Genomic DNA, 23,578 nt, shown 5'->3' with positions numbered 1-23,578 from the left:
TATTTACATTTTCCCTCAATGGACAGGTACTAATATTATTAAGATAAAAGGAAAAGTTATTATTTTAAAAAGCAGAGGTGAAGAAAAGAGTGGCTTTGCTACATCCCATATTTCCTAGGAGAATTAAATCACTCTTTTCCATGCCCATTTAACTTAATAATCCCTTGCTCTGTTATATGGACACCAAGGCCTAGTGGCAAAATGAATGCAACCATTATTCAGTGAAATGGCCATGAGGTCAGAAAAGCATCCCTGCATTATTTTATCTAAAATTAAAAATCCTCTGTCAATATTCTATCAGTTGTGACATTTATTGTCTCTACTTCTTGGACAAACTGTTCTCTTCCCCCAAGTACACAGGTCATCTGGCCTGTGTAAGAGGCCAGACAGCTATATCAAGGAAAGCAGGAGCAATATTTACGGCACGAGGAAGTAGACATGAGAGGAGCAGCTATAGAATGTCTTAGCAGTCATCCAATTAAACTGCAGGTGAAGAAGAACAAAAAGAAAACCTAACCCAAGGAGTCATTTCATGCTATGTCTAGTACCTCTTACTTTGTTATTGAACAGATGGGTATGGAGCTCTGAGTTAAGGAATGTGGACCTGTTTTCAGTAAAAAGAACAGGCCCAGCTTTCAGAAACAGAAAACCATGAGTGGAATCTGTGCTTCAGGCTCCCTCCCCCAACAGAATCATTAGGCTGCCCTTGTGGGGAACATGTGGGAGCCAAGGACCCTCGTGAGTTCTACAGCTGGGGTAGGAGGCAGGGCTCCCAGTCCCTGTACAGTATTACATCACGCCCAGAAGCATGAGGACGTCTTCGTTCTTGTCTTCCCTTCAGTGCTTTTTGATCCCACTAGAAGATCTGGAAAATGTTATTCTTATTCATAAAAATTCTGAAGCCCTACAAAGTTAGTTGTTTCAGTGATTTTCTCTCACTAGCAATGAAATCCATGGGTTGATTACAGGATATGTCTGTAAAAAATTGAAAGGACATGGGCTTTCCTGGCGGTGCAGTGGTTGAGAGTCCGCCTGCCGATGCAGGGAACACGGGTTCGTGCCCCGGTCCGGGAAGATCCCACATGTCGCGGAGCGGCTGGGCCCGTGAGCCATGGCTGCTGAGCCTGCGCATCCGGAGCCTGTGCTCCGCAACGGGAGAGGCTACAACAGTGAGAGGCCCGTGTACCGCAAACAAAAAAAGAGAAACGAAAAAAAAATGGAAAGGATTTCTTTTTATCCATTTTGCATTTGTATGCCTTTTCAGTTCCATCGGGAGTCCCCCCTTGGTTCTATTCTGGGAGCAAGGTGAGTAATGGTTTTAGCTTTTCATTTGTAAGAAGAAAATCTCCACAGGTTGAAGGGCTCACTGGATACTTAAATTGATACCCTCTTTGTGGTTATATTAAGCTATGCAAATCTTTCCATGATGCAACATGAAAATGCATTTTAACAGCACATGCCAATATACGTAGAGACTTAGATTTTACTCATCTTAAGAAGCACATAATATTCTTAACAGTTGGTCACATTTAGATGAAATTTGAACACATTTTGCTTTGAGGTTATAGTTGATAATATGTTATATTATTCTACAGTCTTCTTTACCTGCCTTATCTCTTTCTGCCAAAGCAGTGATCTGGAAAGCCAAAGGTAATATAGATTTTACTTAAATCAGTATGGAAACTTAATAATTGCTGAGAAAGATAACCTTGCTAATAAGTTGGGTGTTTTATGGGTGAAAGACAGCTTTTATACCTACAGGCAAAGTTGGTAAACTAATTAAGACTCAATATTTATTTAAAGCAAACTCAATGACTCTCATCTTTGCTCCCTGAGAGGACCATGCCTTAGTCTATTTTAGTGTCCTCAACACTTACCAGACTGTCTAGTTTACTAACTGCTTAAGAAATAATAATTATATAGATTACTGGATGGATAAATAGATGGTATGGACACACTACAATGAAATCATGAATCATCTAGGAATAGGACCACGAATGAGTGATGACAAGTGCTTGTGAATCCAGCACATTATACAATTTTCAGAGCAGCAGATCATTCTTCTCTCTCTCTTATCTAGGGAAGAAGATAAAAAGCACAGAAAGACATCTCAGCCCTGACTGGGAAACTCCTAATCTTGTCAATCCCCCACGGATCTCAAGAGAATGTTAAAGTAAATGTTTAACACAAGTCCCAAATTAACAAATAAGGCCTACCCCCCAAAAATGATAGTGTTTGGGTTTAAAAAAATGTAATTAGTTGGAGAATCCAAATAAAAGGCCATTCTTAGCTATCAGTCAAAAGATGGAGAGGAAGAGAAGACGAAGAAGAGAAGAGAGAGGTCTTCTGAGGAAACACGGAAAAATAGGACTACACGTGAGTTAATGCTTTATGGTTATAGGAGACTACGTTTCTTTACTAGTAAGCTAGAGTTTTAAACAGCTGAACACTTTAAGACCATGTGTGTTTACTTTTTCTCTCCTTGTAGGCAAACACAACAAAACAAAACGTTCCTTCTTTGTAAAATAAATTCTAACCTTGAGCTTTCGTGATGTTTTACAGAAGGCAATGAGAGTTGACAGAGTTAAAATATACTATTCAGAGACTTTAGAGACTCAAAAATAATTGTTCCTTTGGGAATGGTACCTCCTAAAGGAACCAGCATTTAATTGGAAACAGAACATGCCATTGTTAAAGGTACAACAGACCTACTCCTCTAGGCATGCGCGCTCAAGTGCTATTCGCACGTACTTAGCAGGCTCTCTGGTGAGCTATGTGTGGCCCTGTACCTGCTTTCTTTCCTCCCTTGGCATGTACTTGAGCTATAATTTTGTCATTAAAATTTAAACACCTACATGTCATGTTCATGATGATAGCTCCTTTATTTCCAGGCTTACTGGGTGACAGAAAGTAGGTCTTCAAATAGTGAAACTAAGGCATAATATTGATTATTTCATATGCAAACCTTAGCCTTTTCTTTCCAGCAAGATCCATATGTTTTGCAAAGGGAAGTCCTGTAGACTTTGGTGGTCACCGGCAGAAGATCAATCAAAGAGAAACAAGGATATTTAAATGGCAGCAAACCAATAGCAGGTGAGGTTTCTGTTATCTGTTGAGGTTTTTTGTTTGTTTGTTTGTTTTTTTAGGGAGGAATTACGAGCAAGGAGCGAAGAAAAGACCCAGTCTTATTAAACTTTAAAGTTTGGACTGAGATCACGGAATCTCAGTCACATAACCTTGTTTCCCCTTGTTTCAGATATCTATTGCTGCTTAACAACTGTTCCAAAAATTGCTGGAGTAAAACTATAAGCATTTTATTACGCTCACAATTTTGTGGGTCAGGAATTTGCGTAAGGCACAGTGTGGAATGGCTCATCTTTGCTGCATAACGTCTGGGGCCTCAGCTAAGGTGGCCTGGAAGAGTGCTGTTGGCTGGGACTGCTCAGCTGGGGTCTTGGTTCAGCCTGTTGAGTAGCTTCATTGATTCTTTTCCACTCTGTGCCTGCTGGCACTGAAATGTCTACAATGGCTTCTTTACTCGCGTGTTTGATGCCTAGACTGGGTGGTTGGAACAGCTAGGACTATCTGTGTATCTTTCTCTATATGGCTTGTCCACATGGCTAGATTGATCTTCCCACAGCATGGCAATCTCAGGTAAGTGGGATGTCTTACATAGAGGCTGGCTTCCCCAAGAACAAACATTCTAAGAGCGGTTTGATCTAGACTTAGACATTCTAGAACATCACGTCTATCCCCAATCTATTGGTCAATCCAGTCATTAAGAAAAGATCAGATTCAAGAAGATGCACATCGCAAAAGGAAAAGTAAGACATGCAGCCATCTTCAATATACCATACCCCCTCCTCATAGTATAATCCCATATCATTTTTTAAATTTTACTACATTCTTTTGTTTAAAAATTTTTAAAAAGGTAGAAGAAAAAGGTGTAGTATAATAAAACCAAAAGATTCATTATCTTCCTTCTTAAGGATGTTCTCACCCTGGTGGTTCCTATTCAAATGGGAAAAATATAATTAGTGGTAAGCTTGGTTGTCTACTCAACATGTTTACTTTTAGAGACAGAAGTATAAATACCATACAGTGTGAAATCAAGTGTATAAATCTGGCATTTTTTAAAAAATTTATTTATTTTTTTTATACAGCAGGTTCTTATTAGTCTTCCATTTTATACACATCAGTGTATACATGTCAATCCCAATCGTCCAATTCATCACACCACCAGCCCCACCCCCCGCCGCTTCCCCCCCTTGGTGTCCATACGTCTGTTCTCTACATCTGTCTCAATTTCTGCCCTGCAAACCGGTTCATCTGTACCATTTTTCTAGGTTCCCATATATGCATTAATATACGATATTTGTTTTTCTCTTTCTGACTTACTTAACTCTGTATGACAGTCTCTAGGTCCATCCACATCTCAACAAATGACCCAATTTTGCTCCTTTTTATGACTGAGTAATATTCCATTGTATATATGTACCACATCTTCTTTATCCATTCGTCTGTCGATGGGCATTTAGGTTGCTTCCATGACCTGGTTATTGTAAATAGTGCTGTAATGAACATTGGGGAGCATGTGTCTTTTTGAATTATGATTTTCTCTGGGTATATGCCCAGTAGTGGGATTGCTGGATCATATGGTAATTCTATTTTTAGTTTTTTAAGGAACCTCCATACTGTTCTCCATAGTGGCTGTATCAATTTACTTTCCCACCAACAGTGCAAGAGGATTCACTTTTCTCCACACTCTCTCCTGCATTTGCTATTTGTAGATTTTCTGATGATGCCCATTCTAACTGGTGTGAGGTGATACCTCATTGTAGTTTTGATTTGCATTTCTCTAATAATTAGTGATGTTGAGCAACTTTTCATGTGCTACTTGGCCATCTGTGTGTCTTCTTTGGAAAAATGTCTATTTAGATCATCTGCCCATTTTTTGATTGGGTTGTTTGTTTTTTTAATATTGAGCTGCTTGAGTTGTTTATATATTTTGGAGATTAATCCTTTGTCCATTGATTCATTTGCAAATATTTTCTCCCATTCTGAGGGTTGTCTTTTTGTCTTGTTTGTAGTTTCCTTTGCTTTGCAAAAGCTTTTAAGTTTCATTAGGTCCCACTTATTTTTTTTTTATTTCCATTACTCTAGGAGGTGGAAAAATCAGGCATATTTTAATCCACCTAAAATGTAAACTTTTTTTTCTAGGGTAATTGTGACCTTCCAACTTTCTATGTTTTCCCTCATTCAAAACACTCTGGGCTTATCTAGTAAAAGGGTCTGAAATTTCTTCTTGTAGGATTTATCTAAATGTGCTGTGATTAAAGGGGTTGTATCTCAAATGTGTTCTAAGTCAACTGTATCTCTGAATTTTGCAATTTGGGTCTTATGAACTCTTACAATAAGTAAAAGCTTGCATGGAAATTATACTTATTGAGCTTTTAGTCTGTGCCAGGAAATATTTTAAGCACTTAATACCTATTAACTTATTTAAATCTCAAAATGGCCCTAGGAGGTGAATAGTGGTATTATCTCCATTTAACAAATAAGATATCTAAAACACAGCAAAGACCTTGTGCAAGATCACAGAGCCAACAAGAATAGCTCTGGGATTCAAATTCAGATAGCTAGCTTCACCCATTGTTCCAACCACCATGGTATACTGTGTAAGCTGCCTGAGCTATTTCCCCAAAGTTATAGCTGGAGATAAAATTACTTTACCTAATTTCTCTAACTGTGATGTGTTCTTCTGTATCTAAAATTCTGAGAGACGAATCTTTTACAGAAAATATAAACTAGAGAAATAAATATACTATGGGGTACATTTTATATTGTTTTTAAGTTAGGGAGTATTAAGACACGTATTGGTCATCTGTAATTGAAGCCACTTGACCTGGATCTAGCCTGCTGGACATCAGGGGCCCACTCAGGCTAGATACCGTAACTTACATTCAGTTTCTCCAAACAATGGAGTATAATCCTCAGAAACAAGTGTCAAGGATTTTAAGAGTCTATACTTCCTGTTGACACATACACACAATAGAACGCAGGGGTCACTATGGAGCTAAGAGTACAGGTTGATTTTGACCATTTCCAGTGTGTCCCTGTATGAATCCCAGTTACCATTAGTAGACCATGCATATAGAAGGGCAACTATCAAATGGACGATTTTTATAGAAAATTAATAACGCTTAATCATATACAGTTCTAGATAACAGGATAATGGCGGTATCAGCTTGGGCCTTTGAGTAGGTACTGAAGTATATGTCATCTCCCCTACTGAGAAGATATAAGAAAAAGGAACAATGAAGAGTGACAATCAGGAAAACCACATCCAGACAGTCATCTGCCAAAGACTGAATGGGACACCAGAGACGTGTAAATACAGGGCACGAAGAGCAGTAAGGGGGAATAATTAACTCTCAGATGTAGAGGTTTTGAGAACAACAGGAAGGTTCTCTACCATCAGCTTGCCTATCATCATTTGCCACATCATCATAAAGCAAGCGTGGGGTTTTCCCAAAGTCCACAGGCTCTTGTAATTAATTGCTCTGGAAATACATCCCTCAGAGGGTCCTGTGGGGCAGCTGAGAAATGACAGCAGTGGCGACACCATCTTTAGTGGCAACCTCAGAACAAGGTCATTCTACTTCAGAAACCTAATCTTAATCATCAGAAATGTTTATTTCTGGTGAGTTATTTTCCTTGAACAGGAAACCAGATCTAAATACCTAGGATCCTCTCCCTCTGGGTCAAAAAGCCTGTGGATAAAATAACTCTCTAACATCCCTTTTTGAGATAGGAGTTCTCCTTTTTCTAATATTCTCCCTGAGCTTGAGCCTTCTTGCGGTATGCCTTCTCCTGGAGCTTCAAAACTTTCATAATCAAGTCTTATCTACTCAGCTGAAGAGTAAATAGGGGCTTAAACTCACCTATTATAAATTCAGTTTATACTTGAATCCTAGAAGCTGGAGCCTCTTTGGGGAACATAAGTGGGTAGAATACATATATTTCGCTTTGTGCCTTTTATTTTCTGAGTTTAAAAAATATTTATTACTTTTTATACTGCCTCATATTAGCTTCTCTATGATAACTTGAACCATTTTCTTTGCCCTTTCATCAAAGCCAATGGGGCATTGCAAATTATCGTTGTACTACTGCGTCAGTAATAGCCATAGAGTTTTAAAAAGCATTATTAAAGGAACTAATCTGAATGCACATCAACTACTTTTCTCATTTCAATAATACAGCCATGTAATTTTTAAAACTGTATTAAAAATGCCTAGTTTAAATTACAGAATACAGTTCCATTTATGAGGCTTTAATGTGGGTTTCTGCAGCAAGGATTTGTTTAATTTTTGTTTTGATAATGCTTCCAAAATAAATTAGAAATGAAAATAATTAATAAACAATTTTTTTTTTTTTTTTTTTTTTTTTTTTGCATTACACGGGCCTCTCACTGTTGTGGGCTCTCCCGTTGCGGAGCACAGGTTCCGGACACGCAGGCTCAGTGGCCACGGCTCACGGGCCCAGCCGCTCCGCGGCATGTGGGATCTGCCCGGACCGGGGCACGAACCCGCGTCCCCTGCATTGGCAGGCAGACTCTCAACTGCGCCACCAGGGAAGCCCAATAAACAAATTCTTAACCAAGATTTTAATTCTACGTGCCGATGGAATTGTCTTAAAAATTATTATATTTCAAAGACTATCACAATTTTCCATGCAGTCTAGCTAGAGCAGAGAGGGAGAACTAGTCTCTTTTCTCCATTACTCCAACTATCCCCAAATAGAGGAAGACAATAGTAACTAACACGTAGTTGCTTAAATTAGATGAGCAGCACCATGCCCTGTGCTATAAATTATCTTATTTAATCTTCCAAACAATTCTGAAATTAAGGTATTATTATTTGCACTTCTCTCTGCCTTGTACTCACCTACTTGTTACCACTATATGCATCCCAAGTTTGAACTCTCCTCGGAAGACACCAGGTTGATAGGGAATGTTTTGAGGCTTTGTTGTGATATGACCAGAGCTACGCTTCAGGAATATAAATCTGAGAGTCAATAACCGATGCACTTTAAAGTGTAGAAATTGTTAGATAGAAAGCCCAACAAAAGTCATTGCAGTAGCTCAGTAATGACATAATGAGCCCAGCATCTCTGGGAGAGGGAAGAAAAGAAAGGAACCAGTGGCAAATGAATTGTGGAGCAATTAGTGCCTGGACCTGAGGCGCTTGTTAAAGAGAGGTAGCTAGATGAATGGACTTTGTAATGAAAGGTGAGAGTGTTAACAGAAATAGTGCAGATGAGTTAGACAGAAGAGGATGGTGAGACTTCTCTTAGATATGTTGGTTTAAAGTCCTAGTAAAACCTGCAGTAGAAACGCCTGACTCTCCTTTTTGACCAGAAGACTGAAATGAAAACACTGTGTTATTTATAAAAGCAAATCAGGGAAGAACAAAGGGAAAGACCAAAAAGAGGGGAGAGAGGAGATGTGGGTGACAGGGAAGTCTCTCCTACTTTACTATGTACAAGGGAAGGTTCTCCATCTTTTCTGTACTGTCATAGTATCTGTTGTTCAAAAAGAAAAAAAGCGATGTGACTTTACCAAAACACCCAATAGGATGGCCCTTTCAACAAATCAAATGAATAATTAAAACTCTCTGGAAACCACAGAGGGGCACAGACCACTTCTCCTCACTTACTTTAATTACATACGTTCAAGTCACCTCAAAATAAAGAAAGAAGAAAGAGGAGGGAAGAAGGGAGGGAGGGAAGGAAAAAAAAGGAGGAAATAAAACAACAGAAAAGAAATAAAAACCTGTTTTTCTTTGGCTTTGCTGTTAAGTAGATGGCAAATAGGATCCGTTAACTCTTGTGAAGTTAACAGTAGAGCTTATTAGAAAGCACATAATTTGCATATTTCCTTCTGATATGTGTAGATATCTAATTTTGCAGTACACGAACTTATTTTTTTACGTTTTCTACTATTTGATATTCAGTATGATTCTGAAATGGGCAAAGTTACTTGATCATAATTCAAAATCTATTTTTAACACTTCACTTTATAAGATACCTATAGGGTAGTAAGATCCCTTGTTTGCTGCCTAGAACTTACCCACACAGAAAGGTACCTACTCAAAAAAAAAGCAGCCCCCAGCTTCATCAGTCTTCTTTCTTCCCAGGATCCTCTGTGACTACTAGAAATGCTTTTAGAATTTGGTTTCTTAGAAGAACAATACTGCTCTTTCCCATACAAAATAAAGATTTCTAATGATCTGTTTTCTTTGGTAGTGTGTATACCTTAGAATTAAATTACTAGCTCCTGGAGCCATTTTGAAACTCTGTCAAATATTAACATTCTGAGATTGGTGAACAACCACATATATTTATCAAGCAGCCATCAACCCCTTTGCACACTCCTAAGCATGATGATGTGATAAAGAAAGATCATCCGATCCAATTTCGCAATTCTTTGTCTGCCTGGGTTTCCCAATATAAATTTAATATTGATTATATAGGCACTAAAATGAGATTAAAATGAAGTAAAGACCAGAGTAATTATGCAGAAAACTTACACCTCAAATGCAGGTGTTTCAGGCAAAAGCAAGAGCGGTCTTTTATTCTGAGAAGGTTCAGTGTTTTGTTTTGTTTTTTTGTGAAAGTGATCCAAGAATACTCTTGACTTTTCTGCATACCACCTGAGTGCCTATCTCATTGGTGGGCTCATTCAATTACTCAGCTGTTTTCCTAAAATATGAACTCCCCTCACAGAAAAAACAGAGTGGCAGGATGGAATTTAAATACTTGTTTCTTCCTCTGAGAAAGTTCTTTCTCTGTGTAGGTAACACAGGGAATGGTGGAAAGAGCATCAGTACTGGAATGTTTTAAAAACTGAATATTAATCCCAGCTCTGCCCTACAAGCAGTTTGTCATGCCTTATCTACTCAGCAAACACGTGTTCAGCACCTGTTACGTTGAAGTAGAAGGTGGTGTGTTCAGCACTGGAGGTGGGAAGGTGTAAAGGCAATTCCTACCTTTAGGAGAGATGGACATGCACTTGTGTACTATTCACCGTGCTGAGTGTTATAGTGAAGATATACACACAAAGCCACAGGAATGCCATAAAGCCCCTAAATGATTCTCCCTGAGGTAAGAGGGAACATTTGGGCTGAGATCTGAAAAGTGAGGAAAGGCCTTAACATCTTCACTTTCATCATCTATAAAATGAGAGGCATGTGTTTCTCCTCAACTGTTTCAAAGGGGTTGTTCTGTGTAACACACAAGTCTAGGGACCTAGTCCGAGGTCTGGCACTGAGTAGGTTCCTCAGTAACTCTCCTTTTCGCGAACCTGGCTGAGAAGCCTCTGGGTTTAATTCACTTACTCATTTTCTGTAGATTTCTCCTATCTGAAATGGACTTTAATAAGTCCAAAAGAGAAATCTGTTTCCCTGATTTTTGCTTTGAGTTTTTCTAGTTGGCGTGTATACCTCTTTTACCCCCGCCCGCCCCCCCACTTGACTGTAAGTTACTCCAGACCAAGCCCATGCCATGTGCTTCCTCAGTATCTCCCTTACTGCTTAGCACGATGCCTGTATACAACTGGAGCTTGATTAGTGCTCATGGAGGAAGGAAAGCAGGGGCAGGCATGTAGTTTGTTCTCAAATTATACTGAACTGGATCAACTAGCTGAACAGAAGTAAATACCAAACAACAGCAACAAATGTTCCAAAGCTGAAAACATTTTATGACCAGCAAATAGTAACACTCAGCCTGAAAAACTAATTCTCTGTTTACTGCCATTTTTGCTACGACTGGTATCTTTAAAAGTCAGGCTTATTAGCACGCAGGTTTACAATTAAGCTTTGAGCTCTGAGCCTTGTAATGCCCTGTCATTTTACCTCTAGGGATTTATGTCTGATTCTAGTTAGTAAGTGCCCCTAGGACAGAATGACAGAGCCATTTGTGTTTTCACCAGCAGATGATGGTGATGATATTATTATTTCCACAATCAGTATGGTGATGGTTGTTTGAAACTCATCATGTATAATAGAGAAAAAAAGAAAGGAATTAATATTTGAAAATTCAGTGTATTGTGTTTAGCATCATTATTGCCATTTTTATGGCAAGTGCTTTGACATTTAAGTGAGTTCCCATTTACAATATTGCCACCATAATCTCCTCATTTTGTAATTGCTTTTGGATACTTATAAGGTTTAATTTCTGATATTACGTCTCAATAAAAAAGAACTCATGTATTAGATTTATGGAAAATTATCCGGGGGATTTTAGATTGTTATTTTAATGTTGGAAGAGCTCAATACAACAATAGGTCTTATTGTTAGCAGCTGTATTCTGCATGAGTTACATAAATTTCTTGGGATATACAGCCATGGGGGATAATTGCATTCTGGGGGTAGCAAGTCCTGTCTTGGGGTTGTAGAATAAATGCATAATAAAGTATTCTGAAATAAGCATCTTATCTGACTATTCCTAAGAGACCCTCTGACTCTGGGGTAGATATAGGATGTTTGCCCCAGTGCACTTTCCTCAAATCTGAAGCGCTGACAAGAGAGCACCTCTCAAGTGTGGGATTTTTCACTAGCTGGCGTGATGTCAGTCAACTAAGGAATACATTTCAAAGGGCAGCAAAATCAAGGCACTGCCATCTGACAGCTTTGTTTCCACGTGATTGATTGGCCAGGAGATCAACAAGGCAGAGATCAGACATGATCTAAACATTCAGCTGTAGGACTTGGTGTTTAGGAAAAGGGAACATTTCTGTTTGGCCAATGAATTGGAAGCCAGTACAGAGCTAGGTTTTTTTTCTCCTTTCAAGAACATTCTTAAATTAACATCATGGTGATTTTGAGCAGTCTTAACAAACCTACATCTTTCTTCCAACCGAAACCTTTCTGCTTCATCATCCGTACCCAATGCAAAAAACTGTTTCCAGACCTCTGCAACGCTATAGGGTTCTCCCGAGGATGTCTTCCTCACCTGTTGGATCTAATGATCAACACTTAGCTATATCCCAGGCCTAATATTACCTTAACTTACAAAAAGCTGAGTTAGTTGGTACTTTGCTTTTTCTGGATAATAAAATGTGAGTTCTGAGGACACCAGAAAAATAATGAGTTGAAGGCAGAAGTGTGAATAAGATGATTTTTTTCTTCTTGCGTAGTTCTGCAGTAAGTCCTACAGAAATAATGTTCCCTGTAGTCTGGCTTCCTCTACATGATAATCTGTCTACTCAGTTCTAGAAATAGGAATGCTATGGATCAAACAAGTTATGTAAATACGTCTTCGCTTTAAATGTTGAGAAACTAAATTTAACAAACTTTGAGAGGGAAGAGGAGGTATGGGATACGATTAATTGAAGGAATGTTGCTAAATAAATAAAAATCAAGTAATTATTTGCTTAAAACAGGATAACCTAAGCAACTGGGGAGCCTGTACCATGAGGAATTTCAATAAATCTAACCTTAGCTTTGTTTACCTAACTTGAGCATTTTGTCCATGTTAGACATTAGAAGAAATCTAGCAAGACAATGGAAGAAATCACATACTGTTGCCCGTTAACAGTTTTCAAACAGCCTCAGAGTTTTAAAAATCATTCCTGCTTTTAATATTTTGAGGATTATAAGTATAATCTCTTGATAATCTATTCAATAATTTACATGTAGATCATAGTAAATATGTTCTGCAACTACCGTTGACACCGGGAATCTTCACGTTTCAGTGAATAACTAAAGAAAAACCCTGCAGCTTTCAGCTGTCAGTTCAGAGGAAGTTTCCTTGAGTTTCTGAGGCCGTCAGACTACTATCTCCTCTGCCTGACCATTTCTATAGCAGCTTTGTTGTGTTTTATGATGATAGTCTCACCCCCTTGAGACCAGCAATAGGGAAGGTACAATAGATGCATTATTTGTATTGTTTGGTTTTGTATGAGACACACATTGGGAAACCACTACTTCATGGAACAGCATTTGCAGGAGGTCTCCAGGGGGCACCTCTTACCAATCTCGCTGTCTCAACCCAAGGCTGAATGACAATAAAGAGTGGGAAAAATTAAAAGGAAAGGTGCTTTAATTGAACCTGTATTTGTGGAAATGTGATATAAACCTAGAAAACACCTTTCTTAGTTCCTGGAATGAGAAAGAGGGCTTCTCCAGAGACTGTCTGCAATGACAGCCAAATCATTACAGGCTAAAACAAATGCCCCCCATTAGCTGACGATGTACTTCAAAATTCTTCTTTGAGAAAATGCTTATTCTTCCATTGGCAAATAAAATAAGGTAATGGAAAATTTTTAAAAAATAAATAGAGAAGATCTAAAACAGGAGTCAACAAACTTTCTCAGTAAAGGGCTTTGCAGGGCATATGATCTCTGTTGCAACTACTCAACTCTGCCATTGCAGTGTGAAGAGAGCCACTGAAAATAACATGAGCTAATGGGCATGGCTATGTTTCAATAAAACTTTATTGATAAAAACGGGCTGCATTTGACCCAGGGAGCTATAGTTTACTGACTGCTAATCTAAAGTATTTCCCAATCCAGCTACTCATTCTAACGTCGAGGAAAGTCTAAAGTAATGAAGTGCGTTGTCAGATCTAAAATCCAGGTCTTCTGAAGTCTTGCCCCACCTCACCCCACCTCCGCCACTGTCACTATGCTCTCATGTCAGACGTTGCTTGCAAAACCGGGAAGTTAACATGGAACACCTGGCAGGGCCAGTGCCTCAGAGGATTTATTCCCCCAGAACCACATGAGGAAAGTCATCCTCTGCCCAGCTGCTAACAAAATGACTTGCAGCTTAGGTATGGTGGGGAAAAAATATTGGATTTGGAATCAAAAGTTGAATTTGATTTTGCACCATCATGGTCTTATTCACCAACTATGCGTACTCAGGCAAGTTGGGATGTTCATGGCTTTCATTTTCCTTATCTCTAAGAGTCAATATTTAACTCAATAGGAATCTTGTCAGGATCAAATGAGAAAATTTGCCTAAATATCCTTTATTAACTACAAAGGACTAAACAAATATGACCTATGTCAATATATCAATAAAATACTGAGTTAAATGAATGGCTGCCTTCAGGTAAGCCGTGATCAATGGATTATATGATGGGCTGTGATGGGCAAACACAAGTCCCATGTGTGCATAAAACCACCTGATTTGACTCTACTTCAGGACCTGCAGATTATATCTCCTAGTCTTGATAAGTACACTTGTAAATGTACTATTAAAAATGTAATAAATTGTACATATATCCCATCATAGGAGGGTGTCAGAATAGAATCCTGATTTTTTTAAAAACTACTAAAATGATACACTCTGTTAGGCTAAAGAGTAAGCAGCCTTTTTATATTTGAAAGAAAGCCTGTCACTGTGCCTCTCGACTTGGGACACAAACTAGTTCTAAATTCACAAATTACTCGTTGAACCAGGGTATGCAGGAAACTTCCCAGAGGTGGGCGGATAAAAATTCCCTAATGCTTCTGGCTCCTCACAGATTCACATTTGCTTCTCTAAAATCAAGTCCAAACCAGGGCATGGCTCACTTCCTCGAGAGGTGTTCTATAAGGACACTGTGCAGTAGTAAGAGAAAGAACAGCATTGCTGTATGATCTGTTTGTGGTTGTCTCTTTCTGCTGAGCACAATAACTTGCTTTAGGAAGCATTCTAGAATCTACCGATTTGTTCGTTTTAATGCAACAGTCTGTTTAGAGCTATGCTACTCCTATTATTTTAGTTCTGTAACACTAAAAAAAAGACAGAGAATCTATTATAATTTAAAACAAAACTCTTTTTGAAGAAATATTCTTACTGCCCATGGCTCCGAATAGTATTTATGAAATCTTTTGGCCTAAACATTATGGGTCGCTGCAATTCTGAAAGCCACTCAACTCCCAGCCTGACCCGATCAAGGTCAGTCTAGAGGCACTCTCTGTATGTAAAAGTCTGTGAGGATGGCAGAGTGCTGATAGGGAGAAAGGAAGGAGTGGAAGGAAAAGCAGAAAAGACACCGATGACATTGTATATTCACTCAAGCACAGCAAGGACTGTAAGACAGGACACAAATTCATGGAACCGCATATAACAAACTGGGAGTTAAGAGCCCTGGTCAATTCCCAAATACATCAATACCATAATGTTCTGGGTGCCTTTGTGTAAGTCACTTTATTCTCTGAGTCTCTGTTTCCTCCCACTTACTTCTACAGGGTATGAATCGCATACCCAATTTCCTCTCTTTACTGTTTTATGAATTCATGATTCCAGGTGTTTTAATAGGGATTCCGTAGAATGGATTACAGGAAGTAAAATGGAGAGGTTCTCCTCTGCATATCACACTGTGCTAACAGTGCTTAGGCTTACTTACCTGAGTTTTGCCTTATAATGCAGTCTCTTCTTTAACATAGACCTTTGGCTATATAATGACTCGAACACGTGAGAGTTGAGAGTTGTCTTTCTTATGGTTACTTTCACTCCAAAGAAGAGAGAACTCCTTCTTGGTACCTAGAACTATGTCCCCACTTCTCCCATCTCTGATGGAATACTCTAGGTAAAATCCTGTGTGGGCTATGATTGCCTATGCAGTGGGGATAGCACACGAAGTACTGAACTTGGAAAATCATGAACCTGGAAACGTAGTTCATGAAAAACATTACAGTTTATACTTAGAACTATAACCTTATATCTTACAGATGACAGACTACTCAGATGAAATCCCTCTTTATATCAATGAAGAAAACAACAGACGATATATATAGACTTATACTAGTTATTACATAATCTAAATACTTGGAAACTGGAAGAGAATCATCATCAAGCAACCCTCATAGATCAGTGGTTCTCAACTCTGATAGCACAGTAAGATCATGCTTTAATTTTTAAAGTGACCAGGCTCCCTCCCCTAACAATTAAATCAGTACCTTGTTCTAAAAACAGATGCAAGGAAAACATTTGTAGACACCTCACTTTTCATACACAAGTCTTCCTTCCTTCATTAGCACATATTCCAATACAGGAATAAATTTTAATTCATTTTTCAAGTTTTCACTGAAGTATAAGGAGCGCGGGAGGACTCGGCCTCTAGCAATTGTCATCTTTGGAAGGATGATGTTGCCTGAAAAAAGGCAGTCATGGAAGCTGCTCCAGGTAGCCTCTGAGACCTCTGGAGATCTCTCACTTCTCACTAACTCGTGTTTTACCATCTGCAAAGAGAAGGCAACGTTTGCCTCTTACCACCCCAGAAGAATGATCTGAGTAAAAATATAATGAACTATGTGAGTTCCTAGGAGTCCTTTTCAAAGAAAGGTATGAAGTAAAATTAAGACATCATGTTAGCTACTGTGGTTGTCACTACTGCTGTTACTTCACTGTTGTACTACAATATCCCTGTCACTCTGTTAATGATCTTCTTGGGACCAAAAGTGACAGGTGTAAAGTGATATTTTTTAACGTCATACTTGCTTTGTCTTGTAAAGAAAAGTCTAAGAGGACCTCAGAGAAGGCCAAAAATATAGTATTCCTGTAAGCCAAGTCCCTATAACCTCAGATCAAATGTACACATTCATGATTTCAGTTTCTCCACCCCTTCAATTACCATGCCTCTTCATTCAAATACAATGTAAATCTTCAGCTGATGTGAATAGTGTTATAAAACACTGGAGGGGCTCTCTTAGAGCATTCAATTGTGTCAGTCTTTCCTGAATCCAGCCTTCCTGAATAACAGAAGTATTTCTATCTTACTTGTAGAGGACAAGCTCCATTTCACATCTGTCTCTTGCAGATTCCTGTAATATGTGCACAGTAGTAAATGTTGCTGTGCCATTGAAGGACCCTGTATCCAGAGTCTGAAGCCCTTTTTCCTTATAAGTGCAATGAGAGAAACTAAATTAACTGAGGTCTACGTCCTTCTACTTCAATTACATATATAATTATTTCCAAAAAAACCAATAGGACGCTTTTTAAAAAGCTGAACTATGTGACTGTAAAATTCAATTTGAAGAACAAAGCAAATATTGTCGGCCTAAATAGCAAAGAAATCTTTGAATAGTTTAAAAGTATGTATGGGAGCATGGAGGTCTTCCCCTGCCAAATATTAAGACATATGATTAACTTACGACAATTATAGGTATTTTCACTCTGGCTCAAAAGTCACACAATGGGATAGAACAGAAGGTACAAAAACCAACTTAGGTTTATGAAAGACTCAGTGAGAAAATGATCAAGTTAGGGACTACTATTGTGATTGAAATTTTTATCCATTTCTAATTGTTACTCATAGTATATAGAAAATATCTTTGTATTCTTTACACTAAATTGCTGACTGGCCATGCTATTTAATTCATTATTATTTTCTAATAGTTTTTCAATTGATTAACTTCTGGTTTCCAGGTCAACAAATCTATTGCTTGCACATGCTATGGTTATCTCCTTTTATTTAAATATACTTATTAGTAGGAGTATTAGTACTGGTTTTAGTATTCTTATGCATTGAGTAGAACTTCCAGAATTATGATGGATAATGGAGGTGACAGCATCCTTCTGACTTTTCTACTAAGTGGATGTTGGCTGTTAGTTCTTTTTTTTTTTTTTTTTTTTTTTTTTTTTGCAGTACGCGGGCCTCCCACTGTTGTGGCCTCTCCCGTCGCGGAGCACAGGCTCCGGACATGCAGGCTCAGCAGCCATGGCTCACGGGCCCAGCCGCTCCGCGGCATGTGGGATCTTCCCGGACCGGGACACGAACCCATGTCCCCTGCATTGGCAGGCGGACTCTCAACCACTGCACCACCAGGGAAGCCCTAAATACATATTCTTAATTGTGTAAAAGAGGCACCATATGTCTAGATTATTGAATGTGTATTTTGATTCATGAATATGCGTTGCATTTATAAATGCCTCTTCTTCATTTACTGGAGGATTTTCACAAGTTTTTTTCGTATGATATGATGTGACGAATCATGATTATAGATCATATCCTTAAATTTACTAAACTGTACTTGGTATAGTTTTTGTTTAAAATAATCAGAACCTGATAACACTGTGTTTCACATTTTGGCATCTTTAGACATAAATGAAATTGGTTTATGGTTTGTTTTTGTGTTATTCTTGTCAGGTGTCAGTCAAAGTATTAAGTAGTCTATTTTTAAAATTGGTACTATGGCTATCACCCGGCTGAACAGGCAATCAAACAGGTAAACTATATTATCCAAATCCACTTGAGTTGGAAAGTTACAGTTCAGCTGTTAGGACTATTGAATGCAATGAATAAGTACACATTTTAGTTTTTAGTTTTCTTTGTGCAGATTAAAACAACTTTGAGAACCACAGCTGTGTCAACATAACATCAAACCAATTTGTGTATTTGAAAATTAAAACTTTGTCATTCAGATTATCAGCTATATGCATAATACATATAGACAAGGAAAATTTGATTTTCTTTTTCATTTATTAAATTACTGACGGAATGTTTAGACTCCATGAAAAAACTCAAAGCAGAACAAATTTTGGTAAAAATTGACATCTTATAAGAACAAAATTTCTGCGGAATAGAAATTAATAGTCTTTTTTCAAATGTTGACCACTGGGAAATAGTAGGAAATACATGGGACATGGAGTTAAAAGATCTGGGCTCAAGTTAAAACTGCAAACTAGTTGTAGGAAACAAAAACAATACGGAAAAATCAGTTGCATTTCTATATACTAATGATGAACAATCCAAAAGAAAATTAGAAAACAATCTCATTTATAGTAGCATCTAAAAGAACAAAATACTTAGGAATAACTTAACCAAGGAGACAAAAGATGTACACTGAAAAATATAATATATTGCAGAGTGAAATTTAAAAAGACATCAATAAATATAAATATAGCCTGTGTTCATGAATTGGAAGACAATATTGTTTAGATGTCAATACTACTGAAAATCTATACATTTAATGCAATCTCTATCAGAATCCCAATGACATTTTTTTTGCAGAAATAGATAAATGCAACCTAAAACTCATGGAATCGCAAAGGACCTCAAACAGTCAAAACAATTTTGAAAATGAACAAAACTGGAAGTTGCAAACTTCCACATTTCAAAACTTCCAACAAAGCTACAGTAATCAATAAAGTGTAGCGCTGGCATAAAGACAGGCATATAGACCAATAAATAGAATACAGAGCTCAGAAATAAACCGTCACATACATGGTCAAATAATTTTCAACAAGGGTGCCAAGACTGCTCAATGGGGAAAAGATAGTCTTTTCAACAAATAGTGTTAGGAAAACTGGATATCTACATGCAAAAGAATGAAGTTGGACCCTTACCTTACACTATACACAAAAATTAACTCACAATAGATCAAACTCCTAAACGTAAAAACTAATACTATAAAACTCTTAGAAGAAAGTATAGGGAAAAGCTTCATGACATTGGGTTTGGCAGTAATTTCTTGGATACGACAGCAAAAGCACAGGCAATGAAAGAAAAGAAACATAAATTAGACTTAATCAAATTTTTTTTTTAATTTTGTGCATCAAAGGAGACTATCAACAGAGTAAAAGAGAAAATAATTGCAAATCATGTATCTGATAAGGGATTAATATCCAGAATGTATAAAGAACTCATACAACTCAACAACAAAAGAAAACCCAATTAAGAAATAGTTAAAGGACTTGAACAGACATTTATCCAAAGAAGATATATAGATGGCCAATAAGCACATGAAAAGATGCTTAACTCCACTAATCATTAGGGAAATGCAAATCAAAACCCCAATGAGATACCTCATATGTATTAGGCAAGGAAGGAAGGGAGGGAGGGAGGGAGGGAGGGAGAGAGAGAGGGAGGGAATAATAAGAGTTGACAAGGATATGGAGAAATTAGAGCCCTTGTGCTTTGCTGGTGGGCATGTTAAATGGTGCCACCACTGTGAAAAACAGAGTGGTGATTCCTCAAAAAACTTAAACATGGAATTACTATATGATTCAGCAACCCTCCTGGGTATATACCTAAGATAACTGAAAGCAGTAACTTGAACAGATATTTGTACCATAGCAGCTCTATTCACAAGAGCCGAAAGGTGGAAACATACCAAATGTCCATCAAGGGATGAATAGATAAACCAAATGTGGTATATTCATACAATGGAATATCACTCAGCCTTAAACATGAATGAAATTCTACCACAAGCTATAATATGAATGAACTTTGAAGACATCAGGCTAAGTGAAATAATCTAGACACAAAAAGACAAACATTGAACAATTTCACTAATATGAGGTACCTAGAATACTCTAATTCATAGAGATAAGAAAATAAAAAGATGGCTGTCAAGGGCTGGAGGAAAGGGGAAATAGGTGTTATTGCTTAATGGGTACAGAGTTTCAGTTTGAGAAGAAAAAGTTCTGGAGATGGACAAGAGTGATGGTTGCTCAACAATGTGAATGTACTTAATGCCACTGAACTTCACACCTAAAAATGGTTAAAATGATAAATTTTACATTATGTGTATTTTACCACACACACAAAACTACTCTAAGTTACTTGAGACCAGGGATTATGTCTCATTTCCCTCTATATAAAACTGTCCACACAACAGGGCCTCTGGCATCAGATGGAGCAGGGCTTGAAACCCAGCTTTTTCACTTACTGTCTATCGGACTAATTATTAGTAACTTCTCAAAGTCTCTGTTTCCATACCTATACAATGACAGCTATAATAGTATCTACCTTTTGAGTTGAAATGAAAACTAAATGAGCAATGCATTTTTTTAAAAAACCCACAATTATGGTGCTGACCAATGATAGGTATTAAATAACTGTTCACTGTTACTCATATTCTAGAGTCAGCACAATAGCTGACACAGTTCTCACCTCTGATACCACTTGTATTTTCTGTCTGTGAAGTGGGGTCTACATAGCCTCCATCACAGACTTGCCATGATGCTTAACTGAGATCATGAAAAAGCGCTTGTAAATTACAGGACTATATAAAAATAAGATATTTCACTGCATAATGATAAAATACAGTAGAAAGTAAAGTGAGAAATGGTGTTAAAAAATACTTGCATTTGCCACAAAGAACATTTTTCAACGTTGATTTCAAATGTAAAAACACATTGCCAAAGGAAAATATACAGAGACATCCAAATCTGGAGTAACAATATTCAGGTTCCCCAGACATACATAAAAAGACTGTTCACACACACAAAATAAACACATATTTCACGGCGGCACTTACACTCATGAAAAATAAGCCAAATACCTATCATTCTGAAATGGCTCTTTATGTCACACCTCATGACCAAGGAAAAGCTACCTTCCACGTGTGTTCTGGTCTGTTCGCATACTCAGCCTCAATAAGATTTTCTTGAAAAAGCCAAAGCCCTCACGGTGGAGTGAAACCAGATGCTGAGGGATCCACGGAGGGCAGCGGGTTTTCCAAGGGAGTATTTTGGGAAGTTTCCCTGTACCTGGAGGAAAGAGCTGGCAAGAAGAGCCATGCTGCACGTGCACCTTCTTCTCCAAGGCAGCAGAGGGCACTCCAACTCCACGAGAGACAAGACACTCTCCCTTCCTGGCCTGACTGAAAGAATGAACTCCAGACTGGCAGAGCCCCTCTGTTCCCACCACGAAATTCCACTGAAAACATATTCCATTCCCTAAGAATGGTCAGCACACTCAAAATAAGTAAACGGAGCCTCGGTGAAGGGAAATTGCGGGGCCCACCAGACAGCAGGCTCCCTCAGGGCTTACCAACTCCTCCCACACCTCTTATGTTCCAAGGAGAGTTGAAAATGTCCGTGGCAGGAATCGTGAAGGAGCAACCAATACCTCCCACAGTTCATAAGCCCGAAACAAGTTTCACTTAGGAATATTAAGTTACAGCCAAGGAGCATCGAGCCAGCAGCCTGGACAAGCATTCCCACCCATTTGCAATAAAAGTCACACAGGTGAGGGGGATAGGATGGGGGGGGAAAGGGGGGCTCATGGCACACTGTCAGGAAAGGTTTAGGCAACACATACAAAAGCAGTGACCCTACTAGCTCTGACCAGAATAAACAGTCACCTTCCTTAAAACGGGTAGAAATTTCTGAGGCTAACTCCCATTGTGCAAAGAAACTCTGCCACCTTCTCATGTGGTGTGCTGAAAAATTGTAAAACAACCTAAAAATATAAGAGGAAAGGTTTCATAACGTTGCTGCTCTTTTCTCCTTGACCCTATTATTCAGTTAGTCAAGTGGCTCTAATTTAATTAAGAGAAAAACCCCAAATAAAATGTTTCTGTCAGATTCTCCTCATTCCATTCACATTGCTTAGGAGCCCAGATAATTCTCTATAAAGGAATCCAGTGAGGACTTCCTTTTCTCTCTGTTTTCTACGCGCCCTGGCCTATCCCCATTTTCCTCATCCTATATTTGTCATCGAATCTTCAGTCAACATGATATGCATTCTTTCCAGATCAGGCAAGCATCACAAAGAAATAAAACCACCATCCAGATTTGAATCTACGAGAACGAATATGCCATCAAAGTCACCTTGCCTCCATGGCTTTGGCAAAACTGGTGAAATTCACACTGAAGGAAACTTATCATAATGCCCTTCCTCAGGCAATTTAACAAGCTTCAGAAAATGGGACGCGTGCGGACTACGTAATAGATTGTTAGCTCGCGCTAGGCAATCACTATGCCTTGTGTGTCTTGATAGCAAGTGGCAGGCCCTCCAATGGGCCTTAAAATGATCAAAACCAGGTTCAAATCCTGGCTCTGGTACTTTTTTACTTATGTTACCTAGAGTGTTTTACTTAACTCCTCTGAGCTTTCATATTCTCAGATACAAAAATAAAAATAGGAACAATCTGGGAGTGTTGAAAGGATATATATTTCATATTCATATTTCAACAACAACCCTGGGTGCTCAGTCAACAGGACATTCTTCTTTGGACTAAAACGATGAGTTAAATGATATGCAAACTTTCTAAAACTCAGATTTGACAAATGTTACTTACATTTAAAGCACATGCATGTTTCTGGCCTAGGAGAAGTTCAAATTCTTCGTTTAACTCTCTCCGTATCAGGATACACAATGTCAGCAAACTTCATAGGTGGGGGAAAAAAAAAGAAGAGATATATTTAGCTACAAATTATTGCCCTTTTTCCTGAAAATTCCAGAAAAGGCTTCTTCTGTCTACTCGAAAAATTTTCTGGTGTCTCTGAAAATGGACAAACAGGCCTAAGGAAGACTGACAAAGGAACAACCTGACTTAAGATTTGTGTCGGGCTTCCCTGGTGGCGCAGTGGTTGGGAGTCCGCCTGCCGATGCAGGGGACACAGGCTCGTTCCCAGGTCTGGGAGGATCCCACATGCCGCGGAGCGGCTGGGCCCGTGAGCCACGGCCACTGGGCCTACGCGTCCGGAGCCTGTGCTCCACGGCGGGAGAGGCCACAGCAGTGAGATGCCCGCATACCGCAAAAAAAAAAAAAAAGATTTGTGTCGAAGGCTTTGGTGCAATCCTCTCAGCATTTCTAAATCACACTGCACATCTAGGTTTCTTTCCAAATAGTATA

At 38.5% G+C, this 23,578-nt stretch overlaps 2 long non-coding RNA genes across 4 annotated transcripts in view; one reads left to right on the top strand and one right to left on the bottom strand.

Annotated features, from left to right (window-relative positions):
* The window catches only part of LOC307196118, a 1,219,527-nt gene that overhangs the window by 1,035,025 nt on the left and 160,924 nt on the right, over positions 1 to 23,578 (bottom strand). For all 3 annotated transcript variants that reach the window (XR_013831038.1, XR_013831039.1, XR_013831040.1), the window contains exon 2: positions 23,021 to 23,108. This is a non-coding gene — a long non-coding RNA (uncharacterized lncRNA). The remainder of the gene's footprint in view (positions 1 to 23,020; positions 23,109 to 23,578) is intronic.
* Positions 1,868 to 16,143, top strand: LOC307196120. Its single transcript, XR_013831044.1, has 3 exons — positions 1,868 to 2,376; positions 2,985 to 3,093; positions 15,722 to 16,143. It is a non-coding gene; the product is annotated as an uncharacterized lncRNA (long non-coding RNA).

The sequence above is a fragment of the Stenella coeruleoalba genome (assembly GCF_951394435.1).
Source record: "Stenella coeruleoalba genome assembly, chromosome: 13".
Classification (NCBI taxonomy): Eukaryota; Metazoa; Chordata; class Mammalia; order Artiodactyla; family Delphinidae; genus Stenella; species Stenella coeruleoalba.
The sequence above is the reverse complement of the archived record's forward strand: the minus strand, read 5'-3'. Positions and strand labels throughout refer to the sequence as shown.